This window comes from Temnothorax nylanderi, unplaced genomic scaffold, assembly GCF_030848795.1.
Source record: "Temnothorax nylanderi isolate EJ_2023f unplaced genomic scaffold, tnyl_v1.0 TNYL_tig0243_pilon, whole genome shotgun sequence".
Lineage (NCBI taxonomy): Eukaryota > Metazoa > Arthropoda > Insecta > Hymenoptera > Formicidae > Temnothorax > Temnothorax nylanderi.
This window is the reverse complement of record NW_027249305.1, coordinates 21,494-28,785: the sequence shown is the minus strand read 5'-3', so window position 1 is coordinate 28,785 and position 7,292 is coordinate 21,494.

The following is a 7,292-nucleotide window of genomic DNA, read 5'->3' as shown; positions in this document are numbered from 1 at the left end:
ACAAGTGAACACAAAGTTCAGCAGTATCTAAACAATATTTTTCAAACTTGTTACAATCAATGTTTTTTCCACATGCTAATACCTGTAAAATATTGGCCAGTCGTTTTATCAAATCTTTATTTAATCCAGTAACTTCGGCTACTGTTTCAGCCTCTGCAAAAAAACAACGGGCAACATTCCCAGTGTTAGTTGTACCTGCTCCTTGTTTTACAACATCTACAGTTAATGATAATTTAGATTTTAAATTCTTTTGAATAAGTTTTTTTCTTTCAGCTTTTAAAACTTTATGTTCTCCTTTTGCGCAGCTCTTTTTAAAATCTAAGTTATAGGAAATATGGAGTAAATACTCCATGAAGCGAATCCAACAATGTAATGTCGAAAGCCCGTATTTATAGTTATCATCATTAATTGGAAGATTTTTAACATATTTTAGATTATTTATATATTTTGGACCCACTCCACAAATGTTGCAACAATTGGAAGATTTTTGACCGGTTAAAATGTTACATGTTTTACCGTCGATCATTGTGCATTGTATGTTAAAACTTACTTTGAATAATAAATTTTCCACTGTGATGCATGAGGGATCAGGTTGGTTAAAAATATCTGAATAAAATTTGTATTCATTAACTGTATTAGAATCATTTTTTTTTTATAAATTCGAACTTTACTGGTCGGCAATAATAGACTGACGAAGGACTTTCATTTTTCCATACAATATTACTATCGTCATCCACCAATTGTATAGGGACAAAACAAATAAGAAACACTGCGTTATCAAAGAACACTTCTTCCGTAGCCTCATCGTCATTATCGTCAGTATGAATTGACGTTGTTACTGACCACTTTTGTCTGGTGGTTTGCTGCCCTGAAGCACCATCCATACCCCACTTTCCATGTAAAATTAATTTTTTACCGCATAAGTCGTGGAGCTCTTTTCTGTTTAATGTTAAAAGTATTCTCTCAGTAGTATGATGTAATAATGACTTAACATCGACACTTGCACCTAAGTCATTGACAGTTAAAGCTGTTGGATAGCACTTTTCTTTTGCATTCTTAATACTAGGATATGGAGGATATAATTTTCTTCTATATAATTTCTTATTATATATCCAAAGTTTCTCATATTTCGCTTTTGTTAGTTCTAAATCAACATACATAACTAAAATTTCATTGATATTATTTTCGATATTATCAGTACTTTTATCCATATCAGAATCTTTATCACATTCATTATGCAAGCATTCAACAGCTTTCATAAGTTCTTCAGCACTGTACTTTGATAGTAGTTCCTGAGTACGTCTTTTCTTTGTCTTTTCTGAACCTGCTTCATAAGATAAGCGTGGTCTACCTTTTTTTTCTTTTTCTTATTTGTTCTTTTGCCAGAGGAATTTCTAATGAAACAGTTGACGATGAGGCTAAGGAAATATTCTGAAATGATTAATTTAAATCGATATTAAATTTGACGATAAAATTTTTATTTAAGAACGCCGCATATCTCTTTTGAAAAAGTTCTTTTTTATAAAAAACAGTCTTTCATTTTTTATTATATAAACCAAAAAAAATTTCACGTAACTTAACTCTTATGTGCTCAAGCTGCCTATCGTTAAAATCATACTCACTTTTTAAGTTATTTATAATAATGTCTATTTCATTTTTATCTGTACCAACATAATTCCACATATATTCACATAGAATTTGATTTTTTATTATAAAATCCATTTTTATACGTTGAAAGGATAAACAAATTAAAAATTTGTGTTATGATTAGTATTTTAGGATTTAGGATCGAGAACTTCAAAATAAACACGCTAAAGTTTCGGTAACAAGCGATCGTCTAACAATCGAGATACGATAGCGGCTCTCTGTAATAAACAGAGCGTTTTTGTGCGCCCAAGTGAAAAAGGAAAAACGCTGCTGTGGCTCTGTCCCCCAACTGTAACCTGGCAATACTGCGCGCTTCGTCTCACTTCTAAAATCACTGGTGACCACTCGAGCCTCGAACGCTATCGTATTTCGATTGCACGTCTGTGCCTTGACGATACGAGGCTTGAGTATTAAGTTATTAATAAAACACTTAAAGTCACACATAACAAAATTTATGTTATTTCTTTGCTTTTACATTATGATTTAAGTTTGATATTTTGGCAGCTATATAAATTTTATCCTAAGTTTTGAAATTCTCAGATAATATGTACTAATACGTAAGCAAAAATGCGATCTAAATGCATCAATATTGTGTTAAGATATCAAAAAGTCGTAAAACATTTCGGTCTGCGAATCTTCGATTAGATCGTTTTCAGTGGCAAAAACATTACAATTTTGACCACAGATATGTTATTAGGGATCCCTAAAACCCGTATATCCTTAATCTGGTGCAAGAATATTCAATATCTTACAGTTTCTATATTTTTGACAACCATTTTGCGTCCGCCATTTTGAATGGAAGCCTTAATTTAAAAAACGGCCACGATACGATTGTAGAGCAATTTATAACGAGTAAATTAAAAAAAACATTGAAATCGGTTAAAAATTACACCGTCCAGCGATTTTTGTCCAAAAAGAGTGCCTTTTTTCCCACTGTGCGCCGTGGCTCCTGCTCCTCCGTCTGCCGGGCGAGAGTCCGGTGGGCGTGGGGGCGGGGGGGCGGGTCGTACCCCTCCCGCCGCTGGGAGGAAAAAGGGGACCAAGGCTGCGGGACCGTCCTCGCCCAAAACGGCGGCGGTGTCAAACACCATCCCTGAGGGGGGGGCGGTTTCGTACGCCGACGTCCTCAGGGCCGCGAGGGAGACCTTCTCCCTCGCGGACCTGGGTATAAGCGGCGTGGGGTGCCGACGGGCGGTCACTGGGGGCCTCATAATAGAGGTCCCCGGTGACAGCCCGAACGAGAAGGCAGACCTCCTGGCGCGGCGGGTTGCTGCCGCGCTGGAGGAGTCGGGGGCACGGGTCGCTAGGCCCGTCAAATGCGCGGAGATGCGCGTGACGGGCCTGGACAACTCCGTTACCCAGGAGGAGGTGGCGACCGCCATCGCCGCGGCTGGCGGATGCGCAGTGGGGGACGTGAGGATCGGGGAGATCTTCCGCCCCCCAAAGGGAATGGGGACGGTCTGGGCGCAGTGCCCTGTAGGCGCTGCGTCGCGGGCCCTAAAGGAGGGGGGAATCCGGGTAGGCTGGAGCAGAGCCAAGTTGGAGCTGCTCCAGACCCGGCTTCTGAGGTGCTACCGGTGCCTAGACGTAGGACACGTCTGGGCCCGGTGCACCTCCTCGGTGGACCGCAACGGTCGGTGTTACTGCTGTGGTGACAGCGGCCACCGAGCTAGCCGTTGCTCTGCGGCGGCCCCAAAATGTCCGCTTTGCGCGGATTTGGGGTTGCCGGATGGGCATCGGCTGGGGGGGGGCTGGGTGTTCCCGCCCTAAGGTAAATGGAATGGGAGGGGGGCGGATTCCGAGAGGTCAGGAAACCGCCCCTCTGGAGGGAACTTCGGTTTCCCGAGAAGGGAGGGAGGGAGAGGCAATGACCTGGGAGCCTTCGGGCCCCAGGCCGCCTCCTTCTTCCTCCTGACATTAGGCAGGCGTAGCGGGTCGGGGGGGGGCTCGAGCGGAGTCCTCACGGGGTCTCCGCCACAAGCGCTCCTCCCGGTCCGCCGGGGAATCTGGTTCCGGGGCTTGAGTCCCGGACCCGGGTCTCCCGAGCCGCGGCCCGGGGGAGGGGTGGACCGATTCCTCTCCACGGAGGTCCCGGTCCGTACCCCCCTCCTTCGTAGTCGTGCGGGGGTCGGGGCTCAAGCGGGGATTTTTGAGCCCCGACCTTGCCCTCGCACAACACCCTAGGAGGCGCGGCGATGGGGATTGTGATACCCGTCGCCGCTTTAGTGAAAGTACCCTCGCCCCATGCGTCTTCATCGACGTACGCGGCGAGGGCCCAGGGGGCCCGCGAGATCGAGACAGGTTTAGGCCTGCTCGTGGGTTTTCCCCGGGGAGTAGGAGTCCCTAGTTGGGACATGGAGTGGGGCTAACCCCGGATAAAATAATAACTGTTCCCGGGGCGCCCCGCGATAACTTCAGCGCACAGTGAATCGACACATAGGAAAGAGCGGACATCGCACTTGTGGAGACGAAATACAGCAGCTAAAGCGAAATACTTATGCATACATGATCATGAAGCATTACTTTACCAATTTAAATAATTGTTGTATGCAATATTGTTTAAATAACAATTGTTAATAACAATTTTTTTTAATGTACTGCTACCGCCGACATTAGTATTAACCAATATGCACCACGAGGAGGTTGCACGGTCGGATTTTGCATACTTGCGTGTGTGTGTGTGTGTGTGTGTGTGTGTGTGTGTGTGTGTGTGTGTGTGTGTGTGTGTGTGTGTGTGTGTGGTGTGTGTGTGTGTGTGTGTGTGTGTGTGTGTGTGTGTGTCACAGCAGAGATAAGGACCTCACGATTCGTCACTCCCGTAATATTCCAACGACTCCAAACCCTCTCTGCTGTGCGTGCGTGCGTGCGTACGTGTATGTGTGTGTCATACAGCACACACAGGTATATATACATATACATAAAAGTAACATAAAAATCGCACAGGAATGAGACCCCGCGACTCGTCACTTTCGCAGTATTTATTGACTCCAAACTCATCCTGGTGTATCTTAATAAAATAGAGAGTAAAAATAAAAGGATAATAAAAAAAGAGAAAAAAGGCAGAGTAAAAGAATTATTTTAGAAGTGCTCGAGTTTCAGAGAACAAATCTTGTTTTTTTCCATCACTAAGTTTTGGTCGTAAACTTGAGATGAAAGGATCAGACGTGATTAACAGATGGTTAAGAAGATCTTCATTCGTAGCAGTCCTGTTAATTTTGCGCGTGTGATCTCTCCTATATTGCCTGAATTCTTTATTTCGCGCTTCGCTTGCTTCTTCTGATAGCGCGCGATGCGATCAAGGTGGCAATAAAGATTATTAATAAATATAAAATTATAGTAAAAAAAATAATTTACAGCAGAGAGGGTTTGGAGTCATTAAATATTACGGGAGTGACGAATCGTGAGGTCCTTATCTCTGCCGTGACACACACACACACACACACACACACACACACACACACACACACACACACACAGTGTTTATCCCCGACAGTGGCTGACATTGTTATGGAGGATTTGGAGGAAAGAGTTTTGGGCGCATTGGACATCCATCTATCGTTTTACAAGCGCTATGTGGATGATATTATTATGAAGATTCCTAAGGATAACGTTCAGGATGTTCTGGATCACTTTAACAGTTATCATGATAGACTTAAATTTACAATAGAGTACGAAAATAATGGCCGTCTTAGCTTTCTGGACTTGATGTTGATTGTAAGGGGAGACACGATTATAACAGATTGGTTCCACAAAGAAACTTTTTCTGGTAGGCTATTGTCCTTCCTTTCGAATCATCCTATTCAACACAAAATAGGAACAATCTACAGCCTAGTGGACAGATCAATCAGGTTATCACATCCCAGCTTTTATAATAAAAATTTAAATTTTGTCATCAATGTATTGCTTGGAAATGGATATCCCATCGATCTAATATTCTTGCATATTAATAAAAGACTGAGGAAACTTCAGTCCATAAAGAATAATAATACGGGTAATGATTCCGAATGTGCACAGCAAACAAAAAGTTTTATTGTTATGCCGTATTTAAAACATACTTCGGAAATCATTGCTTCAGCAGTCGATAAATCTGAAAATTCTGTGGGATACCGCACTCTTAACAATCTTGGTAGCATCATTAAGGTCCATAAGGATAAGAACACCCATTTTTCCAAGAATGACGTAATTTACAAAATCTGTTGTAAAAATTGTGATGCCTCTTACGTCGGTCAGACTAAGAGGCAATTACAAACCAGATTAAAAGAACATAAAAGCAATATAAGATTAGACGAGTCCAAACATTCTGTTGTATCAGAACATACCACAAAATTCAATCATTCATTTGACTGGGAAAATGCACGCATCTTAGAAATTGAGCATAATTACAAAAAGAGATTAACCGCAGAAATGATACATATTAAAGAACAAACTAATGGTATAAATTTAAATAAGGACACGGAACTACTAAACGATGCCTATTTTGATATCTTGAATCGGTTGTCTTAAACGTTCTGTTAATAACAATGATCATTGGTTATTGTGCCCTTGCGATGCGGGTATTGTCTCAGTTGTCTGTTATCCTTCGCGACGAACACACGCTTTGTGAGACGATGGAAGGAATTCACCCTAGTTCCTTGTTTCATCGACCGCTTATGTGAGTCCGTTTTTAAGGCTAAACTTGTTTTTAATCAAATTTTCGTTTTGGTCCTATGTAAGTTTTAACTTTGATATAGTTGCCACTAAGATGGTCTGGCGACAAAGGATCTCACATCTATACGGGTTTCATGGACGCATAAGTGTCATGCAGCGAAGGAAACGACCGATTCTGCGTGTAGATTGACGATTAATTGACAACATACTTCTGACTTCAATATGATTAATTGTCCAATTACTTGGGTGAGACCGGATTAATGTAAATTGTGGCGTTGGATCGAATTGATTCGTTTTGTTCGTAGAATAATGCGATATATTGTAATGCGTTTTTCTTTATATTTTTTTATTGTTCTGAAGAAGGCCAAGTAAGGCACGAAACGTAAACAAGTCTGTATACGATTATTGAATGTATTAAATATTTTTTTCTAACATCTGGTATTAGCTCGAAATTGGCCGTTTGATATTATTTAGCTATTGCTTGTCGAGCGAAACTTTTGTTAATCTTGCTTATGATATTCGATTTTTTAGATACAGAAGAATGGCCGCCATTTTTTTACACTAATGTTTACATGTCCTACATAAGTATTTTTCTTTATCGAAAAAGGATGTTACTAACATGTGAAAAATTGGTATCCAAATATTTGGATATGGAAGAGCTATACTGCTTTGAAGTTTCATGTATAAAATGACAGAAAAAGAAATCCATGTGAGTCATCAGGTTCAGAGCGATGTCCGACATAAATATTAAAGAAATTTTTCGCAAAATCGGTTATTTCTAGTTGCTCAGAACTATTTACAACCTAAATTTGTTAATTAGCAATGAATATTATGAAAAAATGGACAAATTTTTTTAGCCCATGTCCGCACATTAACATTGCTCGATCCACTGTGCAGCGTAGGCCACACGTAAGGTTTTTAGCCGGTAGGAGTCCGGCATAACTGTCCGCCTTTCCCCGGGGGCGGCGTACTCATAATGAGTCATTGACGAAAATATG